A 12,179-nucleotide genomic window follows, 5' to 3' on the forward strand; every position below is an offset into this window, starting at 1 on the left:
TTAAGTAAGTATTTATAATGGCACGCCTAGAATAAATGAATAAAAAAGCCTTGCAGTGTGGATAGAGGTCCATTGCATGGGTAAATTTTGTCAAATTCTGGAACTTGGCTCTAATTATAACTGTAGCACCCTCCAAGTCAGCTAGGGGGAGCTATACTCCAATTGTTAGCAAGGAGGGCTGAGTAGCAGCCTGGGTGTGATATCTAGCAGGGGTCAAATTGTGGTCAGATCAGAGAGGTTCTGCAGACCAGCCCTCTGAAATTTTCCCCTGCTCTAGAACTTTGGAGAAGGTCTAGAAGCAGTGGGTGGATCTGTAGTCTTAGAGGATCCTAGCCAATCCCCAACAGAAGGCTTGGCAAGGGGCAAGGACAACCTTTAAGAATAACTGAGCCTGCTCAGCTACAGGAGAGTTTGGGTGGAAGATAGAGAAGGATGTATGGCTGGAAGGCAGGAGCCTGGGCGGTTGACCAGATGAAGAGGGGCTCACCACCAGGTGGGGATCATGGAAGGAGGAAAGCTCAGAACTTCACCAGCCCCTAGATAAAGGACCACCTGTGTAACAGGGAAGGAGCAGTCCAGCTAGAAGGCCTGGTAGCAGCCACCGACCCACCAGCTGCACAGGAGAATGACTGAGGGAGTAGACCTGCACCCCCTGGGCCAGAAAGGGGAAGGAGGCACTCTAGTGGGAATTTGGATTAGCCTGCCACCCAGGACTGTTTCACCAGTTATTGAATGTGGCAGACACCTTATCCCTTGCTCAGGGATTCCTCCAGACAGCTGGGTAAAGAAGAGGATTTATCTGTAATCTGGTGTGGTACTACAGGAGATGCTGGCTAGCTCTCCAAAAGTGACAGTTTGCTGTGACCACTGTATATAGTTCATGAAGTTGTCCCCGTACACCCCTTACCCTATCCAAGTCAAAATCCCCCTAATAAAACATCAAAACAAGCTCAATGACTGGTTACTAACTCCTGGATGCAAGTCTGTGAAAAATGCAGGTTGCCTGGCTGTGCAGGGACCCAAATACTTTGCAACGCCTAAGGGGGTAGGGCTACATAACATTAAAGTGGTTCTAAGGACAATTTTTTTTTAAATAAAAAAGAGGTTATACTTACCTGCCCTGTGGAACGATATTGCACAAGACCAGTCTTTTACCTCTCCTTTGGTGGTCCTCCTTGACACTCTCCCTTGCTTTTTACCAGTACCCCCATAGCAAGCTGTGTGCTTTGGGGGCACCGGGGTGTGGGCGCGCTCCCAAGCCAGGCTGCATGCCTATATAGAAACACAGCCTGGCTCGGCCATTAATTTTTTAGGTTTATTTTTTACCTCAATGCAGGGAATACATTAAGATAAAAAAAAAATCTAGACTTTAGAACCACTAGAACACTAATCATGTAATAACAGCAAAGGCAACTCCTCCACCTTAGCACTCACTGTCAGCAAGCAGATTAGAAGTAGAAGTCTCAGTATTTACTGTATAGGGAAGAAGCTGGTTAATATCTGCAATAAAAAGTGCTCATCCTAGTATTCATAGTATTGTTTTTTCCACCAAAACTGAGATGTTCCTATCAGGGGTGGACTGACAACTCATGGAGCCCCCGGGCAATAGGGGATCATGGGGCCCCTGTGTCCTTGCCCAAACTCAAAAAACCTATGTTAAAAGGTACCAGGGGCATCTCATGGGGCCCCCTACTGACCCCGGACCCTTGGGCAGTGCCCGAGTTTCCAAATGGTCAGTCTGCCCCTGGTTCCTATATTGTTGGCCCTCTGGCACCCCTCATTGTTCTGCCCTAGCCAATTGCTCCAACTGTAAGAAAATGTTCTCATCCCATTATGAAGAGGACAAAGAGAATTCTCATTTTATGCCACCAATGTGATCTCTCGTAAACTAAGCTTCCAAGATTGATTTCAGCTTTTGTAACATCGATGTACGTTGTTGTGATCAATGTTACATAATTATCTAGTTAGCGAGGCCAAGAAAAGACTCAGCATCATCAAATCCAACCTTTCATAAAGTCTGGAAGAATTCAGAGAAGCAAAAGAAATGAATTTGATGCTAATCCAATGAGCAACACTAGGTAGGATCCTTCCAAGAATGGCAAAGCCATCCAAGGGGCAGTTAAGGTACAAGGAACTTTATCTGTTGACTAAGAATAGTAATTTCACAGTGTATATAAGGTTACATTTGTTTTATTAGTTCTGGATGGAGTGCAGAAGAGTTAGAACCTCTTTCAGGTTTCTATTACCTTCTGTGTCTCTGTTCGGTTACTTGCAATTATATGCAGTTGGCTAAACTATAGATGTCAAAGTAGAGGAGGACGGAGGTGATTCCTCTATATAGCCCTTTAGTTATTACTAGAGGGATCACCATCAGGAAGAAGGAGGTCCTGATTCCTCTATATAGACCTTTAATTATCACTAGAGGGATAGCCATCAGGAAGAAGGAGGTGCTGATTCCTCTATATAGATCTTTATATCACTAGAGGGGTCACCAGCAGGAGGAAGGAGGTCCTGATTCCTGTATATAGATCTTTATATCACTAGAGGGGTCACCGGCAGGAGGAAGGAGGTCCTGATTCCTCTATATAGACCTTTAATTATCACTAGAGGGATAGCTATCAGGAGGGAGGAGATCCCGATTCCTCTATATAGATCTTTATATCACTAGAGGGTTCACTAGCAGAAGGAAGGAGGTCCTGATTCCTCTATATAGATCTTTATATCACCAGAGGGATCACCACCAGGAGGAAGGAGGTCCTGATTCCTCTGTATAGATCTTTATATCACTAGAGTGGTCACCAGCAGGAGGAAGGAGGTCTTGATTCCTCTATATACATATTTATATCACCAGAGGGATCACCATCATGAGGAAGGAGTGTGCAGTGTGTGCCTCTCCATTTTTCCTCTATACTCGGGGTCCTTGGTTTCCAAATGAGATGCAAAAGTTGCTCTCATCAGAAAAGAGGACGTTGGACCACTGAGCAACAGACCAGGTCTGTTTTTCTTTAGCCCAGGTAAGACGTTTCTAACGTTGTTTGTTGCTCAGGAGCGGCTTGACAAGAGGAATACGACATTTGAAGCCCATGTCCAGGATCCGTCTGTGTGTGGTGGCTCGTGATGCACTGACTCCAGCCTCAGTCCACTCCTTGTGAAAGTCCCCAACACTTTTGAATGGCCTTTTCCTGACAATCCTCTCCAGTCTGCGGTCATCCCTGCTGCTTGTGCACCTTTTTCTTCCACACTTTTCCCTTCCAAATAACTTTCTATTAATGTGCTTTGATACAGCACTTTGGGAACATCCAACTTCTTTTGCAATTACCTTTTGAGGCTTTCCCTCCTTATGGAAGGTGTCAGTGATGGTTTTCTGCACAACTGTCAGGTCAGCAGTCTTTCCCATGATTGTGATTCCTACTGAACCAGACTGAGAGACCATTTAAAGGCTCAGGAACCCTTTGCAGGTGTTATGGCTTAATTAGCTGATTAGAGTGGGACACTTTGAGCCGAGAATATTCCACCTTTTCACAATATTTTCATTTTCTGAGATTGTGGATTTGAGGTTTTCATGAGCTGTAAGCTATAATCATCACAATTATGACAAATCACGGCTTGAACTATCTTGCTTTGCATGTAATGAGTCTATCTCATATATTAGTTTCACCTTTTAAGTTGCTATACTGAAATAAATGAACTTTTGCACGATATTCTAAATTTTCGAGTTTCAACTGTAGATCTTTGTATCACTAGAGGGGTCACCAGCAAGAGGAAGGAGGTCCTGATTCCCCTGTATAGATCTTTATATCACTAGAAGGGTCACCAGCAGGAGGAAGGAGGTCCTGATTCCTCTATATAGATCTTTATATCACTAGAGGGGTCACCAGCAGGAGGAAGGAGGTCCTGATTCCTCTATATAGATCTTTATATCACTAGAGGGGTCACCAGCAGGAGGAAGGAGGTCCTGATTCCTCTATATAGATCTTTATATCACTAGAGGGGTCACCAGCAGGAGGAAGGAGGTCCTGATTCCTCTATATAGATTTTTATATCACCAGAGGTTACACCACCAGGAGGAAGGAAGTTTTGATTCCCCTATATATACTTTAAGCTATAAACTCCTAAAATACATGCTTTGTAGAAGATGTTGCTGTGACTTCCTGAAAAACATTCATGTTCTTAGGTTTGAATGCACCCATGGTAGTCACTACCTTCAATGTCACCCCCCCCCCAATGTCACCCCCCGCCCTGCTGCTATTCTCTCCAGGGTGCAATGTGTGAATGTATCCGCTGGAGAAACAATTGTTCCTGATGGTGAACGCAGGTGTTATTGTTGACCGATGCACCTCGCGCTCCTTGTAGACGGAAAATTGTCATTGAGCGCTGAAAGCTGCAATTACCACGGAGGGTGACTGTGACCAGAAGACGTTTCGTGCCCATAAACTGTTAATCATACAGGCAGCAGAGAGCGGAGGTGATAGTGCGAACATGTACCCATCCTTGATGAGAAACACTAAGGAGAACTGGTCACTGGACATATATATGTTCCTGAACATACAACCTGGAATTATAACTGTGCTAACGTATGAGAGATGTACAATGCTTGTAAAAAGTATTCATACCCCTTGAAAGTTTCTACATTTTGTCATGTTACAAGCAAAAACATAAATGTATTTTATTGGGATTTTATGTGATAGACCAACACAAAGTGGCACATAATTGTGAAGTGGAAGGAAAATGATAAATGGTTTTCAAATTATTTTACAAGTCAATATCTGAAAAGTGTGACGTGCATTTGTATTCAGCCCCCCCGGAGTCATTACTTTGTAGGACCCCTTTTCGCTGCAATTGCAGCTGCAAGTCTTTTTGGGGATGTCTCTACCAGCTTTGCACATCTAGAGAGGGACATTTCTGCCCATTCTTCTTTGTAGAATAGCTCAAGCTCTGTCTGATTGGATGGAGAGCAGTGAACAGCAGTTTTCAAGTCTTGCCACAGATTCTCAGTTGGATTTAGGTCTGGACTGTGACTGGGCCATTCTAACACATGAATATACTTTGATCTAAACCATTCCATTGTAGCTCTGGCTGGATGTTTTAGGTCGTTGTCCTGCTGGAAGGTGAACCTCCACCACAATCTCAAGTCTTTTGCAGACTCTAACAGGTTTTCTGCTAAGATTGCCCTGTATTCGGCTCCATCCATCTTCCCATCAACTCTGACCAGCTTCCCTGTCTTTGCTGAAGAAAAGCATCCCCACAACATGATACTGCCACCACCATGTTTCACGGTGGGGATGGTGTGTTCAGGGTGATGTGCAGTGTTAGTTTTCCGCCACACATTGCGTTTTGCTTTTAGGCCAAAAGGTTAAATTTTGGTCTCATCTGACCAGAGCTCCTTCTTCCACATGTTTGCTGTGTCCCCAACATGGCTTCTTGCAAACTGCCAACAGAACTTCTTATGGCTTTCTTTCAACAATGGCTTCTTACCACTCTTCCATAAAGGCCAGATTTGTGGAGTGCATGACTAATAGTTGTCCTGTGGACAGATTCTCCCACCTGAGCTGTGGATCTCTGCAGCTCCTCCAGAGTTATCATGGGCCTCTTGGCTGCTTCTCTGATTAATGCTCTCCTTGCCCAGCCTGTCAGTTTAGGTGAATGGCCATGTCTTGGTAGGTATGCAGTTGTGCCATACTCTTTCTATTTTCAGATGATGGATTGAACAGTGCTCCGTGAGATGTTCAAAGCTTGGGATATTTTTTATAACCTTACCCTGCTTGAAATGTCTCCACAACTTTATCCTTGACCTGTCTGGTGTGTTCCTTGGCCTTCATGATGCTGTTTGTTCACTAATGTTCTCTTACAAATCACTGGGGGCTTCACAGAACAGCTGTATTTATACTGAGATTAACCACTAGCCTACAGGGCACTTCTACCCCCTTCCTGCCCAGGCCAATTTTCAGCTTTCAGCGCTGTCGCACTTTGAATGACAATTGCGCAGTCATGTAACACTGTACCCATATGAAATTTTTATAATTTTTTTGAGACAGATAGAGCTTTCTATTGGTAGTATTTAATCACCTCTGGGTTTTTTATTTTTTGCTAAACAAACCAAAAACAACTGAAAATTTTGAAAAAAAAATAGTTTTTCTTAGTTTTTGTTTTAAAATTTTGTAAATAAGTGATTTTTCTCCTTCACTGATGTGCACTAACGAGGCTGCAGTGATGGGCACTGATAGGTTTTACTGATGAGGAGACACTGGTAGGTGGCACTGATGGGCATTGACAGGTATCACTTATGGGCACTGAAAGGCAGCACTCATATATGGCACTGATAGGTGGCACTGATAAGTGTCACTGACTGGCACTGATAGGCGGCACTGACTGTCACTGTTAGGTGGCACTGACTGGCACTGTTAGGCGGCACTGATAGGCAGCACTGACAGGCACTGATAGATGGCACTGATGCACACTGCTAGGCGGCACTGACTGGCACTAATAGGTGGCACTGATTGGCAGCACTGATAGGTGGTACTGACTGACATTGATAGGTGGCACTGACTGGCACTGATAGGTGACATTGAAAGGCAGCTCAGATGGGCACTGATATGTGGCATTGATGTGCCCTGCTAGGCACTGATAGGTGGCATTGATGTGGCACTGATGGGCACTGGCAGGTGGCACTGCTGGGGCTTCATTGATCATCAAGGCACACTGATCATCAGTGCCCTGATGATAAGTGTAGATGTTCCTTCTCAGAAATGCCGATAACCGCCATTTCCCTATTTACATGATTTCAGCTGTGACTGGACACAGCTGATCACATGACACAGCTGATCACATTTCCGTTGATCGGTGATCCGCTATGTCCGAGGGACACAGAGCACCACCGATCACCGCACTGCGTGCTCACGGAGCCGCACATGCGCGGTTAGAGTGGGAGGATGTCATATGACGTCCTCCCAGAACAAAACAACCACCTTGCGCCCGTCATCACCTTATATGGAGGGCGGGAGGCGGTTAAATTACACACAAGTGGACTTTATTTACTAATTAGGTGACTTCTGAAGGCAATTGGTTCCACTAGATTTTAGTTAGGGGTATCAGAGTAAAGGGGGCTGAATACAAATGCACACCACACTTAAGATATTTATTTGTAAAAGATTTTGAAAACCATATATCATTTTCCTTCCACTTCACAATTATGTGCCACTTTGTGTTGGTCTATCACATAAAATCCCAATAAAATACATTTACGTTTTTGGCTGTAACATGACAAAATGTGGAAAATTTCAAGGGGTATGAATACTTTTTTAAGGCCCTGTATGTTTGCCCACACTGAATGCCATTACCTACCTTGTTTCAGCCTGTCTCTTCAGCTTGAGAGTCAGAGGGCATCTAAGATCGGGCAGTTGCTGCTGTGCCTACTGCCTGACTTCTCACACATTGAAGCAGACCTGGCATCACAGGACTCCCCCTGACAATGCCTTCATCTGCTTTTCTCTCCAGAAGAATGGCATCATCTTTGTTTAGGCATCATCCAGGGTCACCATCTAGTTCCTGGACTGAGTTGCCAGCTCAGAGACGACACAGTCATGAAAATCCTGATGCAATCAGTAATTGCTGTAGCCTTTCACTCTGACTTGCTACAAGGTTGAAATTCTTCCTCCTGCCTGCAGCTAACTGATGGCATCATCTCAGCCTAGGCCAGGTCCCTGGACTGGAGCTCAAGCATAGCTTCTAAATCATCCACGGTGAAACTTTTCTGAAAAATTATACTTTTGCATAAAGTTAATAAAAAGTCTACTTTAACAGTATGAAGTTGCAGAATCTCATAGCTATTTTTATTTATACGTAGCACCCTCTAGTATGCTACTAGAATAGTGTAGTGTATTGTATGTAAAATCATTGTGTATGACTCTTGGTAGTTGTGTGAGTCTGTGATTGTGTTCAGGTTATTGCAGGTCATCTGGATGACTCAAGAGGTTGTGGCTCTATCGCCTCCTCCTGACTCTGGAGGACCATAGAACCTTCCAGAAGTTGGTAAGCAGGAAGGGGTGGAGACCTAATCTGCATGTTCATGGGAGTCCGGCCAATCCCAGGTTTGGAGGCCCTGGTAAAATGGTGGACTGGCCCACAAATATGGGAGAGTCAGGCTGATCTTCTGAGAAGCTGGGAAGGCTGGTAGTGTTTGCAGGCTGTGGGGCTGGGAGCAGTTCTATAAGGGGAGAGAGGACATCTCTGCATGTAGCATGTAGCTATGAGACGTTAAACTGATTTTTGAGGGGCTGCTAGATCCTTGCCCACAAAGGGCTGTTGCTACTGATCTGTAACGACTGACGGCTAACAAGAAAAGAGCAGTCCAGGACCTGCCCTTGTACACATGAAGGAGATCATATCCCCCCTTATGTATTATACATGGAGATCATATCCCCCCTTATGTATTATACATGGAGATCATATCCCCCCTTATGTATGATACATGGAGATCATGTCCCCCCTTATGTATTATACATGGAGATCATATCCCCCCTTATGTATTATACATGGAGATCATATCCCCCTTATGTATTATACATGGAGATCATATCCCTCCTTATGTATTATACATGGTGATTATATCCCCCTTTATGTATTATACATGGAGATCATATCCCCTTCTTATGTATTATACATGGAGATCATATCCCCCCTTATGTATTATACATGGAGATCATATCCCCTCTTATGTATTATACATGGAGATCATATCCCCCCTTATGTATTATACATGGAGATCATATCCCCCTTATGTATTATACATGGAGATCATGTCCCCCCTTATGTATTATACATGGAGATCATGTCCCCCCCTTATGTATTATACATGGTGATCATATCCCCCTTATGTATTATACATGGAGATCATATCCCCCCCTTATGTATTATACATGGAGATCATATCCCCCCTTATGTATTATACATGGAGATCATATCCCCCCTTATGTATTATACATGGTGATCATATCGCCTTTATGTATTATACATTGTGATCATATCCCCCCCTTATGTATTATACATGGTGATCATATCCCCCCTTATGTATTATACATGGAGATCATATCCCCCCTTATGTATTATACATGGAGATCATATCCCCCTTTATGTATTATACATGGAGATCATATCCCCCCTTATGTATTATACATGGAGATCATATCCCCCCTTATGTATTATACATGGAGATCATGTCCCCCCTTATGTATTATACATGGAGATCATATCCCCCCATGAATCTCCTTTTCTCAAGAGAGAACTTATTTTCCAAATTTCTCATGTGTAATGCAGCCCACTGAAATGAATTGGCTGCTCTACACACAACGTGCCCATGTTTGGTCACACCTGTAGTTGTGAACCAACCCCCAGGTACAGGCTCCAGGCTCTGTTTTTTGGAACTGTTTGGCACTGTTAGGAGCTGTAAGACATTATGGCGTGTATTTATAATAAAAAAAATTGTCCTGCAAAACTGCAAGTACATTCATTTTGTGCAAATTCCATCAAAATCAAATATTACTAGGCTATTTTCTCTCCAGCTCGGATGTTCTTCATTTATAAGAATAATGTGAATAAGGAAAATACTGCATCATGGCCACTAGATGGAGCTGATGATCATAGTAAATAAGTATTTCTTTCCTATCATCATTTGCTCCATCTAGTGGCCACAATGCAATATTTTCTTGATTCAAGCAATTCTTATGAATGAACATTGGATCTGGAGAGAAAATAACCTAATAATATTCAATTTGAACAGAATAAATATACATGCGGTTTCGCAGTACTCTGCAGTTTTTCTTTTAAATTACACCCCTATGAGTGAATTGGCGAGTCTCAAGGTGACAACTGTCCGGCTTCAGCCGACATCTGAACCCCTGACATTCAAGCTGAAGTATCGGGCGTCATAAATGAAGTCAAAAAGAGGTCATGTAAACCTTTTATCGGTAAGCCTACACACTTATCATAATTTGTACTGTATATTCAGATTCTTGGATAATCCCAGCCACGAGAAATTGTAGTGTATGATGGCCATGAGTCACTTGATACTGCAGCAACGAAAGTGCTTTTGTGATTCAGCAGCACTCAGTAACAAACAATAGACACGTAAAGCTCCAATCTTTCCTGTTAAGTATCAGCTGGAAGCTTGCCAAGGTGCCTTCATCGACGTCTGAATAGCAGGCTGCGCTACTATAGTGGAAGAACGCAAAACTCTTGTGACTCATGGCAACCAACCAGATTTCAGCGCTCAACAGAGAAGAGCAGTGAGATCGGTGGAAGGTGGCTGCTGAGTGGTTCCTGCGGCTCACAGGACAACATGCTCTACCTTACAAAATTTGCAGATAGTCCTTTGAGCAAAGCAGCACAATTATTAATACACGCCAGTGCTATAGGAACATCATAGAGTCTCTCATGTGATGGGTTACTAAATATAGCTTGGAGACACTTTACTAAATCCAGGAGAATTTGCTGCAGAAATATGTGCGATATTAATAAAAGATGCGCTAAGCTCCGGGCAGCCGAAATTTCAGGCACAAAGGTTCACAAAGTAGTCAAATCAATATTTAAGGGCCGTGAGGCAAAATGCAACACTGTATAAATAATACACTCTTATTTGCGCATTTTATGCATCGTGCCCTCCAGTGATGGCGAGTGAGAGATATTCCTAATAGGTGTTGTGTCTCTCTGAGCCAGATTCAGCCGAATGTCTCTGAAGCTCCAAGCTGAAAAAATGTGGGGAAAGAAATATGACAAGTGGGTTGTTATTCGGGTTGCCCAGGAGTCATGGTGGCTTCCCAGTTGTGTCCAGACTGAGGAGCCTGGGAGGGCCAAAGTAAGTGGCCACTCACATCTTCCTCTTCCTTTACCTCTTCTGCTTTTTCCTATTTCCCTTACATTTCTTCCTCATCATATTCCCCTAATCTTCCTTCTCATCCTCATATTCCTGTTTCTCTTCTTCCTTCTCCTGTTGCTCCGTCTCCTCATCCTCCTTCTACTCTACTGTCTTCTTCCTTCTTATCTTGATCACGCTTCTCTCTTCTTCCTTCTCCCCATTCCCCTTCCTTTCTTCTTGCTTCTTTTTCTCCTCTTTCTTCGATTGTTCCTCATTCTTTTCTTCTTCCATGATGTGTTTTTCCCTTTCCTCATCCTCCTTGTCTCCCTAATCCTTCTTCTCACGCTCTTCTCCTCATCCTCCTACTTCTTCTCTTCCCAACCCTTCTCATCCTCCTTATCTTTATCTTCCTTCTCATCATCTTTTTCTTCATACTCAACCTCATCTTCCTTCCTCTTTTCTTCCTTCTCTTCATTCTCCTTTTCCTATTCCTTCTCATTCTTCCCTTTTCTTACTTTTTCTCATCTTTTTTCTCCTCTTCTTTCTTTTCTTTTTTGTTCTCCTTATCTCCCCTCTCCTCATTCTCTCCTCATTCTCTTTCCCTCATCTTCCCACTTCTCATTTATTTTCTTCTCCTCTTACTACTTTTCTTCTTCCTTTTTCTCATCCTTATCTTCTTTTTTCTCCTCATCTTCCTTTTATTCTTTTTCCTTCACCTCATCCTCTTCTCTCTCTTCATCCTTCTTCTTCCTGCTCATTTTTTGTTGTTCTTACTTCTCCTCATCCTCATCCTCCTTCTCTTCTTTCTTAATTTGTTTTTCCCCATCTTCCTTGCCTTTATTCTTCTCTTTTCATCCTCCTACTTATTTTCTTCTTTCTTCTCTTCTACCACTTCTCTTCGGCCTTTTCCTCATCCTCATTATCTTCTTCTTCTGTCTCCTCATTCTCTTTTACTCATCCTCCTACTTCTATTTTACTTTCTTCTCCTCATTCTACTTCTCCTCATTCCTTCTCCTCATTATCTTCTTCTTCTTCCTTCTCTGTATTTTCTTTATCTTCTGCTTCTTTCTCATTTTTATTATCTTCTTCTTCTTCCTTTCCTCATCCTCCTACTTCTCTTTCACTTTCTTCTCCTCTTTCTACTTCTCTGTTTCTTCCTCCTTATCTTTTCCTCATGTTCCTTCTCCTCTTTCTTCTTTTTTCCTTCTTCTTCTCATTCAGCTTCTTCTCTTCTTCCTTCTTGTGTTTTTCCTTCTTTTCATCCTCCTTGTCCTCATTCTCCTCTCCTCATCCTCCTACTTCTTTTCTTCTTTCTTTTCCTCTTCCCAAT

Source organism: Staurois parvus, unplaced genomic scaffold (genome assembly GCF_062004578.1).
Source record: "Staurois parvus isolate SC_StPar_1 unplaced genomic scaffold, SC_StPar_1.0 ptg000745l, whole genome shotgun sequence".
NCBI lineage: Eukaryota > Metazoa > Chordata > Amphibia > Anura > Ranidae > Staurois > Staurois parvus.